The sequence below is a fragment of the Mirounga leonina genome, unplaced genomic scaffold (genome assembly GCF_011800145.1).
Source record: "Mirounga leonina isolate KUSES-001 unplaced genomic scaffold, KU_Mleo_1.0 Mir_224, whole genome shotgun sequence".
NCBI classification, from domain to species: domain Eukaryota; kingdom Metazoa; phylum Chordata; class Mammalia; order Carnivora; family Phocidae; genus Mirounga; species Mirounga leonina.
The window spans coordinates 2,039,030-2,057,174 of record NW_023270615.1 but is presented as its reverse complement, the minus strand read 5'-3'; the positions used below and the strand labels follow the sequence as shown (position 1 = coordinate 2,057,174).

Genomic DNA, 18,145 nt, shown 5'->3' with positions numbered 1-18,145 from the left:
CAGGTTGTCACCATTCTCCCAAAGCACCCAGTCATCTCTGTGCCATCAAGCTACCTCACCCCATCTACCCTCGTGAGCTCAGACACCAAAGCATTCCTCTTCCTTCCGCCATTAAACTTAACCATTCAGCAACCCCTTTCTCTAAGGTCCCTTCTGCTCAGGACATTGGGAAAGATGTTTGGCGGCAAATGGCGTTTCATGGGGCCCTCATATTAACCCTTGTACGCTGCTATCTCTTCTGCTGAGGTATTACTGCGCCGACCTTTGCCACTCATTATAATACAAGGACAGATCTGGTCCGCTATCTGGACACCAATTTAGCTTATCTAGAGTGGGATTAACCGTGGGAAGTGCAATCAAATAATCAATAAGCATACTATGACACACTGCTTCTTCAAAGTAGGTGTGATTCCATAATCACCTGCTCAGGACTGGAGTGACAAGAACACCTGAATAATTCAACATCTAAATATTCCAGGATGCACCCAGTTCCCGGGAGGACATACATAAAAAAGATGACATGGGAAAAGAGAGAGAGCCTTGCAGCTTGGAAGGGATGTTCCATCCCAGAACACTAAGGGTCTCGGCCCACTGCACAGAGAATTAAGCAAAGCAGCTGGGGAAGGATAAAGGTCTGTCTGTCAGCTTTCCACTTCCTTCTGAGTCTGTCTTCACAGCGGGACTTCCTTATTTGTTTGAAGTATTATAAATTCCCAGAATATCAGGCACACCCATACTCGAATGTAAGTACAAAAACACACTGCAAAGCCAAATACAAATGGTTCCTCAGCTATTAATTGGAGGCCACACATCAGATAAGGCTGATTTTCTTTGACATGTTTAACGTGGCACCTTCACAAAAGAGATAAGAACACTAAGAAAAATCTACTTGCCAGCTTTGAAAAGTTCGCACTCAAAACAGAAATGAAGTGAGTGTAGAGTTGCTTTACACAAGAAGTAGGAAATCAGTAGTAAACAGAAAACAGATTTTCTTAAATTCCACACGGCTTTGTTAGCACTACACGAAATTTACTGCCTTAGGTCATGTTTGTCTGGGCTGTGATTACATGCCAAACCTAGGCCAAAACTGCTCTCCATAGTTTACTCATGTGGCTTTTCAAGAAAGTATAAAATGATCTTTATGTTTATTCCAAAGACCAAAAAAGGTTTTCCTGTTTTAGAAAATGCTTAATTACCTAGGTTAGAGATAAGCTGCATGCTCAAAAATGAAAAATACATCCTCTTAGGGAAAAAAAAAATGGTTGTCCTAATTATACATGGATGATCTAATTAAACTGTCATTCACAATTCATTAAGGCTATTAATAAGTTGTAAATGGGAAAAATGGGTATTACAGTTAAATTTATGGGAGTGTTAAAACCTATTAACTATAAAGACAGCCAAGGACTGGTAGTGAAATTTCATAAGAAGTACATGAACTGTCGACCTCACTGAGGGATCCTTAGAGACCTCTTCTGTAGGCTCTCGACCTACCTCCTCATTTATAAATGAGGAAATTGGGGTCTACTGAAGCTCAGCGAATTGCCCAAGTTACATCCTCTCACTCATTTTCCCACCACTTACAAGTTGCCACATTTCCTGAATTGCACACGTAGCTTGGTTCCAAACAGAAAATGCTAGCACGTCTTGTTGCAGTCCAGTGCAGAGGAGGGTTAGAAATCCTGGACCAGCTCACAGACCAAAATAGTCGAGGGGCGCCCGGCTGGCTCAGTCGATGGAGCGTGCGGCTCCTGATCTCACGGTTGTGAGTTCGAGCCCCACGTTGGGCGCAGAGGTTCCTTAAAAATGAAGTCTTAAAAAACAATTAGAAGGAAGGCTAACTGATACAGAGAAGGGAGAAGCAACTACAGAATAACAAGCATGCAGCCACCTGACAGTGTTCCAAGGGAGAAGCAGCAGAAACTCAAGAAAACAAAATCTTTATTAAGTCTGATGGGTCCAAAAAAACCAGAGTTCTTAGAAATTTCAAGGTGAATCAAATATCCCTATTACTAACCTACCTACCCACAGAAGAAATCTTTTAATTAAAACAAGACATATCACACCCCCAACCAAAACAGTCATCACTAAGAACCATCACTATGTTGGTGAAGGATTTAGGATAAGCAGAACAAACTTCCTTCCCACCTCTAGGAATCATGTGTTTTCTTCTGATGATGTTTCCACATTTTAAAGGAGGCCCCCAAATTACCTAGGCAGAGGAAACCCCATCAAAGACAGGTCATGCCACAATGTTTTTCAGGGCCTGAACCCCAAACCCTTGTATACCGACCCTGGGCATACGAAGCCATGCGTTCCACACCAATGGACTGCTGAAAAACCAGTCCCTTGAAATGACTCTGAGTCAAAGGAAAAAATAAAATGTGCTCTGCTCTGGTGTTAACTACATTCATTTTACACATTAACAACATATTTACAATGGCTTTTAAAGTACTTGCTAGGGCGCCTGGGTGGCTCAGTTGGTTAAGCGTCTGCCTTTAGCTCAGGTCATGATCCCAGGGTCCTGGGATCGTGTCCCACGTCAGGCTCCTTGCTTGGTGGGGAGCCTGCTTCTCTCTCTCCCTCTGCCGCTCCCCCTGCTTGTGCTCTCTCTCTCCCTCTCTGTCAAATAAATAAAATCTTTAAAAAAATAAAATAAATTTAAAAATAATAGTAATAAAGTACTTGCTAAACAGACTGCTGGTCCCACACTGGAAAGCAGAGTGAGTCAAAGCCCCGGTTCTCGGGACAGACCCGTCCAGGCACCAGAACCATCGGTACACCTCGGGGCAAGTGACCTTCTGTTGACACTTTCATCAGCTGCACAATGAAGATAATGATGCCTACCTCAAAGGGTATTTCTGCAGATGAAATTCATGGAAAGCCCTTAGCAGACTGGCTGCCTCATGGTAAAATTCTGTAACAACAGTATGGTAACTAAAGCCTTAAAACCCCCCAGCTCCCCGCCAGGAACAAGCGATGCCCTTTTGGTCCTCCAGGCTTTTCACTCACTAGTCCGTTTTCCCCCACATGCCCTCCTGGCTGGACCCCCAACAGCAGCCCCCACTCCAGACCTTCCAGAACACTCCAGTTCTCTGCCTGGCAAAATCTCCCTCATTCCCGTCCTTCAAGTTGGCCAATTCCCCTGAGGCCGGTTGGCTGTTCCTTCCATGTCTATTATGTGATTACATTTGGATTATAATTACTTATGTAACAAGAAAGAAGTTTATTTACTGGAATTGGGGGGAAGGGAGAAGACCAGCCTGTCCGGACTACTTCTGCAGCAGGGGGCCCGGGGCAGGGGCCAGGCCGCACCCCCCAAGGAGCACAGGCTTTGGGGAGGGGGTCGCCATGAAGGAAGAAACAACATGCAAAAAGCCCCAAGCCTGAGATGTGACTCTGCCCTGCGCTAGTGAAGTCTCCCTATCTTCTCCAAAGTTACTAAACCTCACAAGAAGTCAAACTTGAGTGGACCTGGGTGAGAGAGAAAAAGAGAAAGAGACAAGATCATGTGAACATCCTGAGGATATCTGGGAAGGGTTCTGAAATGCGTAAGGCACCAAGTTCACACTCGGGCTCAGGCGAAGTTCTAGCTAAATGGCAGAAGAGCAAGAAGCCGGCACGTGCCACGTGGCTGATACTTGTTTAAATGGCCATTTATTTCCCCCACCACACTGTTCCCCAGTACGAAGTTCTCAGGCCTGGAGAAACAGTGGAGGCAGAGTGGCTTGGAGCAGAGCGTCTCCACCTTGACCATGCACCCCAATCATCTGGGAATAGTATTAAAATGCACGTTCTGATTCCAGGATGCTGGGGCAGAGCCTGAAGTTCTGCTCGTCGGACCAGCTCCCAGGGGGTGCCGAGCCAGGGGGACCACGTCAGGAGTGAGAATTCAGAACACGGGCGCCAGGGCCAGACTGCCTGCGCTCGCCGCCTCGCTCTGCCACCTAACAGCTGTGTGAACCTGCCCAAGTGACTTGAGTTCTCGGGGCCTCCTTCTCCCCCATTTGTGCCTAAGAGTACCTACTTCCTGGAGCAGTTACCGAGGATGAAAACGGGAACGCATGTGAACGTGCCCAGAAGGACATCTGGCACAAAGTGCTGGACAGACGTCAGCTCTTGTTTCTGTTAATACTCATTTCTGAACACCCCAGCAACGGTCACAATAGCAGCAACTCAGAAAGGCACACAGTCGCGTTTCTGAAGTAAAAGTTGGTTTTTAATAAATTAACACGTTGATGAGAGAGTACGAATAATCAACCAAACAGTGTGAACGTTAAATCCCCAGAAGACATTATCATCATAAAACATGATCAATATTTAAAACTCGTCATTTTATTTTTTTAAGATTTATTTATTTGAGAGAGAGAGAGAGAGAGAGCACAAGAGCGAGTGGGGGGGAGGGGCAGAGGGAGAGAAACTCAAGCAGACTCCCTGCTGAGCACGGAGCCCCACATGGGGCTCGATCTCACCACCCGAAGATCATGACCTGAGCTGCAATCAGGAGTTGGATGCTTAACCGACTGAGCCACCCAGGCGCCCCTAAAATGAATCATTTTAAACTGATAAGGAGTTGCAGCCATACCTTCCATCTCTCAAAATCTCAGATTCTGCTTCAGCTCCCAGTCCCAACTCCAGGACACAAACTGTTGGCACTCGCTGGTCAGGGGCGGCCTTTGACCTTTTCCGGCTAGCAGAGGGAAGCTGAGGCCTGACAAGGGGCTCCCCAGGAAGGCGAGGGCCAGAGAGGTGGGGATCAAGGAGGACAGGCAGGTGAAGGTTTGGAAATGGGGCAGCTGATGTGGGTCCAGCCAGGCATGTGGTTTGGCCCAGCTAGCTGCAGCCATCTCTAAGCTATGGTTCAGGCCCCACGGATGTAAGGACTAGCACAGGGTCCTAACAAGTGGGTGGAACACAGCGAAGAGGACGGCCACGACTATGTATTACTGAGCATCCAGTGTATGTCAGGCCCCAGCTGTGCCATTCATTCGTGGTGACCCCGGGAGGTTAAGTTTTGGTTTTTTGTTGTTTTAAAGATCCTTATTCTTTTTAGAGGGGAGGGAGGGCCAGAGAGAGAAGGAGAGAATCTTAACTAGGCTCCGCTCTCAGCGCGGGCTGGATCTCACGACCCTGAGATCAGGACCTGACCCGAAATCAAGAGTCAGGCACTTGGGCGCCTGGGTGGCTCAGTTGGTTAAGCGACTGCCTTCGGCTCAGGTCATGATCCTGGAGTCCCTGGATCGAGTCCCGCATCGGGCTCCCTGCTCAGCAAGGAACCTGCTTCTCCCTCTAACCCTCCCCCCTCTCATGTACTCTCTCTCTCATTCTCGCTCTCTCAAATAAATAAATAAATCTTTAAAAAAAAAAAAAAGAGTCAGGCACTTAACTAACTGAGCCACCCAGGCGCCCCTGGGCGGTTACGTTTTATTATCTCTAGTGTGCACTGTTTGGGAAACTCATTACCCAACCTTAAAATGAAAATCACCACAGCAACTGACCCTCGGACCTCAGGACAGAGAGGGGCCGGGCTGAGCCGGACCCCAACCCTTTCCACCTGGGGGTTCGTACTGGCCAACGGACGCTTGTTCCTCTGCCCACATGTCCTGACACAGATGGCACCCCGCTCCTGAGGGCTACGACCTCTTCAAGGTGTGCCGGGGTCTCCCCAAGCACACTGCCCCATGCCTGGACGCCTGCGTCTGACATCGATCCCTCCACGTTTACTCCAGCAGCCATCTTCTTGGAACGAGACGAGGGACGTGCACACACAAATTCCTACCGTTAACCAGAAAATGAGGAGGACGCTGGTGCCCGAGGCCAGAGAAATACTAAGTGGCAAAGCTGGTGCTGGAGCCCAGGTGTGCACAAGTCTAGGCACAGATGTGGGTGGCACCTGGCCTTGGAGCAACGGCCATAAGCCGGAGTGTGGAAGTGAGGACCTGAAGAGAACAGTCAGGGATAGCTTCACCCAGGCGTGGCGGGTGGGGGGGAGGCTTAAGGGTGAGACGGAAATGAGAAAGAAAGAGAGAAGCAGAGCTACGGGACTCAGAGGCTACAGGGGAGTGAGGCACGTGGTCCTGGCAGTATCCCACAGTGGGAACCAAACCGAATTCAAATTCTGAAACTCCAGGGAAAGACTCAGGCTTAGATTCTCCTGGGCCGGGGCAGGAGAAGGGGGCTCCCAGCAGGATACAAGAAGGGAGCCCGAGGTCAGGACGGACCACACCCCAGGTCAGCAGCAAGGCAGGCCTCTCACTGTCTGAGGCAAGGAGGGGATGACAGGAGCTGGGGCAGGACCAGCACCAATCTCTCCGCCCAGGCCACAGCCTTGGGGAAGTGGGTTTAGGTGAGCTACCGGAGGGGAAGGCTGTTGGTCCATCTGTAAGGAAGGTGGAGGGCTGATACTACCAGGTCCAACAGAGCTGGCTCTTCACTTTCTTTTTAAAGAAAAACATTAAGAGACTCACATGCCAATTCTCCTGGTGGGCAGGAAACTTTTCCCGATTTCCTCTTTGTTCATGTTCAAACTCAAAGAAAGCTCCGCCTTTGGTTCAGAAGCCTGTTTTCCAATTCCCTCTTAGATTCCCTGCAATCTGGCTTTTGTCTTGGACTCTAGGAAGAAACTAGCCTCAGGAAAGAATCCAGCTTCGTGCGGCCACGTCTTACCCCATCTGGTATAAAACCATCCCCTCCCCATCACTTCTTCCTGTACTTTATTTCTTACAGATGGACCTTCCTCTTGACCCCGGCTCTTCCCATATTAAAAAACCTCATCGTATCTGGTTTAAACTACATAATGTAATGTTCTCACCAGGTTCCCATCCTAAAACAATGCTCCTCTGTAGACAATTATAAACGATCCCATTAAGCTCATATCCATGCGTTGGTCCGCTCTAAACTCGTCACCAAATTCCCAATTCCCTACAAGAGGAATTTCCCATTTCGGGGAACTACATCATCCCCTGTCTGTAAGAGGATACGCTTGCTCACATCTTCTCTGTGCTGATGTGCTCCTGATTTGTGTCTATGCCCCCACACTTGATTTCTATCCCACAGTGATCCAGGAAAACATGACAACACATTTAAATTCCACCTCTGATATCTGCACCAGCAGCCATGTGCTCTGGCTTGCATCCCCCATGAGGCACCCAGCTACACTCCCAGGCTCGTTCTCTGCCCTACTGTCCATCCATTCCACATCTTGGGTTATTTTCAACGTCTTCCTTCTCATGCATTAAAAACTAAAAATGTCTGTACAGATACATGAGAAAACGTTTAGAAGTGGTTATCTCTAGGGAGGAAATGGGGAAAGGAAAAGGCAGGCTTTTCCTCTCGTTTTATACATCTGTGCTATTTGGAATTTTTTACCATGTACATGTACTGAACTTGTTTTTTGCTAAATAAATACACTTTTTATAAAAGAACCAGTTAACAACTGTCAAAAGATGTATGTGCAGGGATAGTCAATGCAATGTCCTTCTCATGGCTGGGGGAAAAAAGTAAAGGTAGAACATAACAGGTAGAAACTGGAAATACGTAAATCAATCAATACATAGGGTCTCAGTGCAATATATCAGATGCCATCCATAACACAGAATAATGGGCAGCTACTAAAAGTGCTGTCACTGGAAGCACCTATAATGTATTAAAAACAGGCTAAAAAACAACTCTTTTCACTTGAAAAAAATCTGCATTCTTTGGATAAGACGAAAAGCACTGTTGAGGGCAAGATTCATATCCTCTCTCTTCACTCCAGTACACTTTATTTAAGGAACATGTACAAAATATAAAAGCTGAATATAGTCAACTATGACTACAGTCAACAAGAATCATCTTCATTCATTTATTTTAATTCACTGGCCATTGCGGACGACACGCTTACACTCATCTTTCACAAATAACCTTCACAGTCAGTTTACAAGTTATACATGACGAAGTACCTCTCGATATACAGTTTATTTATGTAAAATGTTTTCATGTAGATGGTCAACCTCTCTATGTAAAGCTCCATCTGTTCTCAATCCCTCACTTGGATACCAGAGGAAGGGCTCCTTAAAGAGGGTGCTGCAAACATGAACTCCAAGAACCTTTCCTCCGTCCACCCTCATGGTTCTCCACATTCAATTCGTGGGAAAGACTATGAAGGGGCTGGCCTCCATGAGTCACCAGATTCAGGTGTTCTGAGTGATCTCAAAGAAAGTGATCTCACAGCTTCCTAAATAAGCTCTTTGAGCATTCACTCTGCCCCCAAGGATCAATATGACACAAGGCAGGTCTACTGATCCAGGCCAAGGTGGATGACATTCATTGCAGGCTGATCTCTGGTCTTTACAAAGAAGCTCTGCTCCTCACCCCCACTCCTTCTAGCTACCTGCCCAAAGGCCTTGGATGATCATTAGGTTAATCGCAAGTGAGCAATAAGACAAAACCCAAATATGTCCAATTCCCTATTTGTGTAAAAGTCTCTTGGGGAGGCTGCAATGAGGTACTACCTGTATTTCGCGTTCCTCCACCCCACTTAAAAGGCAGAAAAATGTGCCTACAGGTGGGGTGCATCTAAGCAGAAAATAGACTCATCTTTATGTTTAAGAAGAAGTTATTGCTGTTGTTGTTCTAAAAGTTACTCTGGGATAGAATACGACCTAACAGGTCTAGAAAACAGAGAAGAAAATAAAGAAACCTCTTACATTGCACTTTCAAACAAATTTTCCTGCATATGTCAGATCCAAAATGAAAATAAAAACAGCACAGCAGAGGATATTTGTTTCTGCAAAAGATTCTCTTCCCTTCTCCCAACTTTTAGTCATTCTATAACAAAAATGCCTGTGGCTTACAAACAGTAAAACAGAAAACAAGTATATTAGCAATATACAAATGTTGTACCTTTAGTCCAAAGGACTCTTAATATTTTCAAATGATTGACTTAGAACAGTTAGGAAATGAAAATTAAGATTACAGGAAAAAACTAAATTTGTATCTTCTATAAAACTACTCTTGAAGTTATTTATCAAATTTCAATACAAAATACCCATTCGTTATATATGCACTTAATTTATATAATGTCTTCCAAATTCAGTTTACCATGCTAAATCAGAAAGGTGTCACTGGACTAGTACTAAACTCAACATGTGTTTCATTCCATCTATTATTGCTTAATAATTCATAGGTAAGTGTCTAAGAATTGTCTATTAATAAGTAATGACCAAAAACAAAATATCAGATAATCATGCTAGTGACTGAAACCACGAGACAAAACGGAGAATGGGAAGCCATGAAAAACACTTCCGAGAGTGCAAGGAGAGAAATATTAAGTGTATTTCTAAGAGGCCTATCAAAGCGAGCAATTTCCTCTAATTCATTAGAGAGGGGTTTTAATAAACATGAAAAAAAAGTATTTCTAGGGGCGCCTGGGTGGCTCAGTCGTTAAGCGTCTGCCTTCGGCTCAGGTCATGATCCCAGGGTCCTGGGATCAAGCCCCGTATCAGGCTCCCTGCTCTGTGGGAAGCCTGCTTCTCCTTCTCCCACTCCCCATGCTTGTGTTCCCTCTCTCGCTGTGTCTCTGTCAAATAAATAAATAAAATCTTAAAAAAAAAAAAAAAGTATTTCTAAGGTAGATCAGGGGCAAAATCACGTACTCCAACAACAGCTGCAAGATCACTGCCACTCAGCCTACCTGCTGGACATCACTGCTGACGATGTGGCAGGAGGTGAGATGAGGGAGGGCAGGTACGGCAGAGCGCTCCCCCGAGCACCCCAGCCTGGGGAAGGGTGCGTGCAGCGGGGCCCAGCCCTGGAGGTGTGGAGCCAAGGGTATTTTGACAAGTTCTTGAGATGCCTCTGATGTGCATCCAAGTGCAAGAACCCCCAATTATTCCCTGCTGTCTCTCAACAAAATCACCTCTGGGTGTTTACTGTTATTCCCATCTTTATGATAGGGAGAAACAAAAATCTGTTTGCTTTGAAAAGAGTTTACTGTTTTTAAGGCAACATCCAGAAGCTGATGTCAATTAGACTACAAACCTGCATGGTGGAGAGGCAGGTCTCGCCTCTGCCCTTTCTCACAGTGCAACCTAACGCAGGCGAGTCTTGCAACACGCACCCTGGAGAGGGACGAGCCTTCCAGATTCAGAACCGCTCCCCGGGCCAGCGCCCCCCTTCCCCATGCCCCCCCGCCCCCCACCCTGGCGCAACCCCGCAGTACCTCCTCGTACACCTACACCCAGCAGCAGGCCTTCTTCTCTTTCCTTAAAACAAAAGCAAAATATGAGCAGATAGTTCACGTGTGACTGCTTTGTTAAGGAGAGTAATCCTCTTACGGTACTTAATCTGCCTGCGTGTGAACAGATGATAAATGTCGGGGCTATCAAAACGAAGCAAGTCAATCCAGCACAGCTAGCTGGCCCGGGTACAGAGACAAGCCACAGTTACAATGGCAGCGACTGAGCTGGGGACCAGCAGGGCACAGCCCCTCCCTCAAAACCCAGTGTGACCCCTGCAGTTGATCCTCCCCCAGCACGCACCCTCTGCTAAATGACCGAGTCAACTGTCATTGTCCCTCAAGTGTCACAAACATTCAATTCTCCGTTCTCATCAAACTAAAAGATCTGGTCCCAAGTCTTCTGTGCCCTACTTAATTGAGTGGCACAAGACGCTACACTTTCTTCCAGAAAAAGGTTTAAGATGTCTTAGAAACTACACAATGAAAACAGGTCCGTTTCCTTGTCAGTGTAGCTCACCATGCGATTTTGAAAGTCCACCTTTATCCTTTGCTTGCATTCGATACCAGCCAACAGTAATATCATGGAGACAGTTCAGCTGGCTTTTGTTGAAAGAGGCAACGGAACTACGTTTCCATCCTCTTTAGAATTTTTTTTTTCCTAATTCATTCAGCTCAGCCACATGGCAGATGGGTTTAGAGAATTCCAGTCAACGGGAAGTCATCTTCCTTTCGTTGCATAATGTCCAAGGAAAGGGCGGTGTATCGGATGCACCGGCAGCGTGACCACCACGCTGTCCTCGCAGGGTTTATGGAGCAGAACAGAGAGCACGAGGATTTTCACACCAGGTTTCAGAAGCAGCCAGATGCTTGGTACAAAAGGAGAATGACAGCCAGAGTCGGGCTCACTAGTGCTCTTACCAGCTTGTGTGACTTCCCCCCCGTCTCAGAATTTCCTGGACGTTAACATCAAATACTAATGAACTCACATCAGCGCTCAAGAAAGCTGGTCATATTCCATAGAAATGTTAGAGCTAACAGGGCACAAAACTTGGGACCCAGGAGCTCCAAAAGGCCTTCAAGATCCTCCACCTCAAACCCCTCATTTACTGCAGACATATAAACTGAAGCCCGGAGCTATCAAGAGACCAGGCTAAATCCAGAGCTGGCTGATGGCAAAACGGGGCCTGGTAACAAGGCCTCGATTCTTGCCTCAGTGGTATGAGGCTGACAAACGCCCTCGGTCCTTCCTGGGCTAACCACCAACACGGTAACAAGGCCCTTCTAAGGAAGGCACCAGCGGTGTCCAGAGAAAACCGCGTAATATTAGCACTCCGGGTTACCATGCGCAGTTTTCATGAACTCTGGTCCTGACCAAGGCATGGTCTCTGCTAAAGCGTCAGCTCTCTCCTGCAGAACCACAGAGTAGGAGGTGGCAAGAGAGCAAGGCTGAAAGAGTTCAAGATGCAAGCATGACACACTTTACACGAGCAACACTGACAATGTTCAAAATCCGCAATCACTGCTCCAAGGTAGGTGCCCAGGAGACGGGGAGATTTTCTGCAATCTTTACTAAACATAAATAGCTGTTATGTTCTGTTTCTATTCAGACGCAAAGCAAATGTGAGTAACTCTAAGTGGTAAATCCTATTAATGCAAAGTTTGGTAAACCACTTAAGAATTTTGCTTGATACTTCTGGAAAAGAAAAATTCTCAAAAAAACTCATGGAAAGTTTGACTAGGGTACATAGGAAACGATAAAAACAGGTACTTAATTTGCGTCCTTCCAATCACTTAGAAGAATTTTATGGATTAAATTCTTTCTATGGGAATTATAAACCTTTAGATTTACAGGGCCATTAACTCTAATACTTCAGAATTACAGGACATAAAGGAAGTACCTGCTAGTAATAACTTTGCCTAAAATATTCAGTAGACTTCTTGGGTTGGATTTGCTGTTTGACACACTGAGGGCAGTAATCTTTGTACTCAAAACCAAGAGATGATGTTTCTCTTCTGATGATGAGGATTCCTGAGCTACCTTCAGTGGGTCCATGAATAAGGCACATCCAGGATAAACAGACTCCTTCGTGTGAAATGTTTTTAATTCCCTTTTTTTAACCAAAGGTTATCATTTTTTCATTCTTAAACAACAGTAACATCGTAATAACTTTGTATGGTGACAGATGGTAATAAGATTTACAGTGGAAATCATTTTGTAATGTATATAAATGTACATAAATCACTATGTTGTACACCTGAAACTATGATAATGCTGTATGTCAACTGTACTTCAATAAAAAATACAAATTAAAAAAGAACACACACATCAAATAGTAACAACAGTAATACATGTACTGGGCACATGTTTACCAGGCTTCGTTCTAAAGTGCTTTACCTATGTTAACTCATTCCACCCTCCCAACAATCTTACAAAAACTAGGTAATATTACTCTTTTATACTGAAACCCAGCATCATTCTGTCTGAAACTTACGAGACCTAAAACTGAAGGAGAAATAGAGAGTCCCCAAAGACAGGGAATCTGAAGGTAACCACTAGAAAGAAGTTGTTGATTCCTTGTGCAAATCTAAATCCCCACCATCCCGCTATGACCCTGTCGTGATCCTGCTCCAGACTACAAACACCCAGCTTCCTCTCTCACATCCTTGGAATGCAGGAAGAGCTGAGAAAACAGTTTCAAACTCCAGAAGATTAATGTTTTCCTTTTAGGATGAGGATTCCTTACTTTGAAAGCCTTACTTCTATGAGAAGATCAATTTCCAGAGCAGGCACTGTAACCCTCTCAGACCAGCGGGGCTCGGTTATGTGAGAGAGGAAGCTGGGTGTTTGTAGTCTGGAGCAGGATCACGACAGGGTCATAATGGGATGGTGGGGATTTAGATTTGCACAAGGAATCAACAACTTCTTTCTAGTGGTTACCTTCAGATTCCCTGTCTTTGGGGACTTTATATTTCTCCTTCAGTTTTAGGTCTCGTAAGTTTCAGACAGAATGATGCTGGGTTTCAGTATAAAAGAGTAATATTACCTAGTTTTTGTAAGATTGTTGGGAGGACCAGGCCCCTTCTCAGAATTTTAAGTTCTAGTTTTCAACCTCTCCCAATCCATGATGAGACCAGACCCCATGAAGGCTGAGGAAGGAAAACACACTCTCCCTCAAGTCCCAGCCAGAGGAAGAGAACATGTGCGAACATGGGCGTGTGGAGGCAGAGGGGGCCAGGCCATCTTTCTGCAACACAAGATGCGTTCAAGTGTACTCGACATTTAATGGGAGTCCCTCCATGCACACTGCTGGACACCAGGGACACAGGGATAAGGAGAGCAGGTGAGGCAGTTATGGGACAACTGAATCACACCACAGGAGCTGGACAAAACTAGAGAATGATACAAAGAGTCACCCAGGCAGGCATCATGTATTCTGGCTTTTGAAATAGGAATAGACATTTCCCAAGGGGCCTAGCTGGACAGGCCCAGGGAAGAGCATGGGTGTTACTCATACCCATGCATGAGAACATTCGGACGCAGTGCTGTGAATGAGGATGACGTGACGGTCAATAAAGTAACCTCATTTGAGAGTATAGCTGGGGACAGGATGATAGAAATAAATGCTGATGGTGTAAAAATAAAATAGTAATAATAATCATATCCATGACGGATAAGGCCCTTGTCCCTGTCCCCGGAGACAGGCATCATGTAGCCATTTGCACTACACGCAGGAAGGGGCCGAGTCACTCTTGCATGGGAAGCAATTAACGAGAAGCAAATGCTCCGATGGCAGGGGAGAGCACGGGGAATTTGCTTGTTCTTTTCCAACTAGGTCAGATTCCCAGAAGCAATGGGATTTCATGAGTAAGTTGAATAAAAGAAAGGTCAGATATCTGCAAGCCAAAGAGGTAAGGAAGGAGGAGGCTGCAGGCATCAGGGAGAGCAGCTTATTTAATATGGCGTTAGGCTGGCCCCCCCATCACAGGATAAAGGAGGAACAGTGTACATCCAGCTCCTGATGGAGGGAGCAAGCCGCGAGAGCCCAGTGACCAAGACTACTCAGAATGAGAGAGGGCAGAATCTGCTTAAACACGTTCTTGGTGCCATCTAAACATTTCTGCAGGCCACACTGCCTCTGTGATGTATCAACCCCATGGCATCTTGCACAGTGTAAGTATCCTAAAGAAAAGCCACATTTTAAATAGCGTGTTCTTGCAAGATCAAACCCTGTATTCTTAGTCTATGGTTAACTTCACAAAGGTATCTTCTAAATGACCAATTTTGCCTTTATAAAGGCAATGTGGACAAATTACTTAACATTTCTGAGCATCCATTTCTTCATACTTGTAACAGGCACAGTAGTGTAGCTACTAACTGATAAACTAATCAGGAGGTTAGAAGTGCAAACAGCTGTATTGAGCTCAGCATCTGCAGCAGAGTAAATTTTCAGTAAATGCTGCTATGACTTCTTCTTCACTCATTTCCCAAATTCCCCTGAGGGCCAAAATTTACAACTCTGTGTATTGATCTACCTTTTCCACAGTCAGTTATGGGCTATGTCTCCATCGCATCCTACTGCCAATACAAAGAGAATAAAGTTTAGCATTAATCTTTAACAAGCATTAATTAATAATAGCTGACCAAGGAAAATGTAACTACAAAAGTGTATCTATAGCTCCAAGCCATAAAATACACTGCGAAAACAATAAATGTGCAAAACTGTGCATTACTCTGGCCTGTTCACTAATGGGAAAAATTCAGAGCTTCCTCTGGAGGTTAAGGAACTGACACAATGTTAGAATGATTCATTATATGTAAGACTGATAAATATTTTTAAGGAACCAACTTGGGTTAAATTATTTGCTAGGGTTAGGGATTATCTTTTTTAACTGGGCCATTATTTCTTGGCTACGATGTCTGTTATCAAGTTCCCCTAGGGTCACTGGCAATCTAATGCTATTAACAAACAGTGAGGTGAGGGACACACAGGAAGCTATGAGTGCAGGGAAACAGGGAGCAGTGGGGACTGTGGCCAAACGGATGGTTTAGCCTGTCTAAAGGCAAGCAATCAAATGCAAAAGAGGGTAGGAGAGGGTCCACCAAGTATGCAAAATAAAATACACCTGCCGACTGATTTCAACCCGTAAACTAGGGTTTGCAACCCCTGATAAACTCCTCAGTTCTTTGATGATTTCCCTTTTCCCAGCTCAAAGGTATTCCAAATAGAGTCACTGAAAAGAAAAAATAAAGAAACAAATGATCATTTTGTTATGCATGCAATATAAGCCTCAGGGTCACTGTTTTTCAAAGGTGTGGTGTACAAATACCAGCATCAGAATCATGCAGGAAGAAGGTCCCAGGGAGTTCAATATTTAATAATCATCCCAAGTGATTCTTAACACATTAAAGAGAAGCCTCTTCTCTCTGTAATCATCAATTTACTTTGTAAAATGTTTCTGTCCTATTCACATCATTAGTTGGGCTCTGTCATTCTGAAGTATCTTGCTTAAATTTTCCAACCTTCTATAATAAGATATTGCTTTTCCTCTAGGGTATTCTAATTCAAAGAATCATCTATTTTATCTCACTTTCTGTGGACAATTTTTATTTTCATCGGTCTTATTACATACTTCATACTTAGAGAAAATGTGTCATTTTTAAGTGTTAAATGTGTGATATTCAAAATCTCCATAAAATACAAATAAATCTTTACCACAGAGACTGGTAGGATTTTAAAGAAATAGTTCTGCAGGTCAATTTTTATAATACCACTTGCAAACCGCAATCTGCCTGAAAGCGTGCTTTTGAGAAAATAGCACACATCACTTTTGAATGCTTATCAAAACATTACAGCACAGCAGAGAATGAGCATCCAGTGAGCACCCTTTGTTCGCTGCTTTCTCCTCCACTTCTTGTTTATTCCTCTAATTAACTAAGAACCGCTAACTTTTTCTATCATTCTACTCCCTACCATATTTAGTGTTTCGCAATTATAAAAATGCAAGTATAAAGAAGTCAGAGAAATCTTTCCTTTCCAAATGACTGCAGACAGATCTAATGATATGCTAATCAGTTTTTCTACAGCAAAATTCATGGAAACTGAGGATGTCGAGATTCAGATGCAAACCAAAGGTGGCACCACAATTCCAGGAATCCAGTAAGTCTGGCGCAGGCCACATGCCCTGGGGGTGTAGAACTCCCAGTGTGTGGGCTGAGTGGGATCCGTGGTACAGGGTCCACCAGCAAGAGCAGGGGTAATGGTGGATCAACGGATTCCTCGCCTCTTCACTCAATACCATCTATTTTCTGTTTTACTCATGTAGGAATAACATGACCTAAATGTGATAATTATCTTTAGTCTTCTGAGTATTAGAGAAGAGAATGGGTGCAACATTGGTTTTGTTTATTTTTAGGGGTAAGGAAGCTTTAATTCTGCTTAAAATGCTCTAATCCAACCATCCTGCCCTTTCTTCGCAAATCTTTCTATTCCTTTTTTTTTTTTTTTTAAACATATAATGTATTATTTGTTTCAGGGGTACAGGTCTGTGATTCATCAGTCTTACACAATTCACAGCACTCACCATAGCACATACCCTCCCCAATGTCCATCACCCAGCCACCCCATCCCTGCCACCCCCACCACCCCAGCAACCCTCAGTTTGTTTCCTGAGATTAAGAGTCTCTTATGGTTTGTCTCCCTCTGGTTTCGTCTTCATTTTTCCCTCCCTTCAGCTATGATCCTCTGTCTTGTTTCTCAAATTCCTCATATCAGTGAGACCATATGATACTTGTCTTTCTCTGATTGACTTACTTCGCTCAGTGTAATACCCTCTAGTTCCATCCATGTCGTTGCAAATGACAAGATTTTTGTTTTTTGATGGCTGCATAATATTCCACTGTGTATGTGTGTGGGTGTGGGTGTGTATATATATATATACCCACACACACACCACATCTTTATCCATTCATCTGTTGATGAACATCTAGGCTCTTTCCATAGGTTCGCTATTGTGGACATTGCTGCTATAAACACTGGGATGCATGTGCCCCTTTGGATCACTACATTTGTGTTTTTGGGGTAAATACCCAGGAATGCAATTGCTGGTCGTAGGGTCGCTCTAGCAAATCTTCCTATTCCTTTATTTGCTCTACTCCCTTCATTTCCTTCTCGTCCAACCCACTCCAAAGGAAGAGACTGGTGAAATAACTGTCATTGGCTGGTTATGATAGGCATCTTCCTTTTTCTACTTCAAGTCCTACTTACTTTAGTACCTTTGGCTTGGTTATTCTAAAAAAAAAAAAAAAAAAAGAATTTTAATACTTTCGAATGTAATTTTCAAGTATGTTTAAAATGTACCTGGGATTGTGTTTCTTTTCTTTCTTTTTTTTTTTTTTAAAGATTTTATTTCTTTGACAGAGAGAGATACAGTGAGAGAGGGAACATAAGCAGGGGGAGTGGGAGAGGGAGAAGCAGGCTTCCCGCGGAGCGGGGAGCCCGATGCGGGGCTCGATCCCAGGACCCTGGGACCATGACCTGAGCCGAAGGCAGACGCTCAACGACTGAGCCACCCAGGCGCCCTGGGATTGTGTTTCTATACAGGTATGGCGAGACCAAAAGTTCCGAAGAGGATTACACCAAAAAGAGTTTGTCACTCCTAGTCCCCAAGAAGAGGCGCGTGCCCCACCATGCAGGGCCACCCGGGGAAGCACCAGGTCAGGAGGCAGAAAGTATGAGCAGAAGCAGGGGGCAAGGCCTTTATCATGGTTTTCACAGGAAGGAGAGGGCAACACAGGATAGGCAGATGGGATCAGTTAATTTGGACGATCTCACTGCACTCTGGGGTGTAGGGACTACCCCTAGTCGCCTGGTCCTGGCTCCGGAGGCGTATTATTAGGGCAAGGAGAGAGAGTGGCACCACCAGTGT

General features: G+C 44.8%; 1 protein-coding gene across 1 annotated transcript in view; it reads right to left on the bottom strand.

The window, feature by feature from the left end:
- The window catches only part of GNAQ (G protein subunit alpha q), a 311,400-nt gene that overhangs the window by 223,595 nt on the left and 69,660 nt on the right, over nucleotides 1-18,145 (bottom strand). The window lies entirely within an intron of this gene.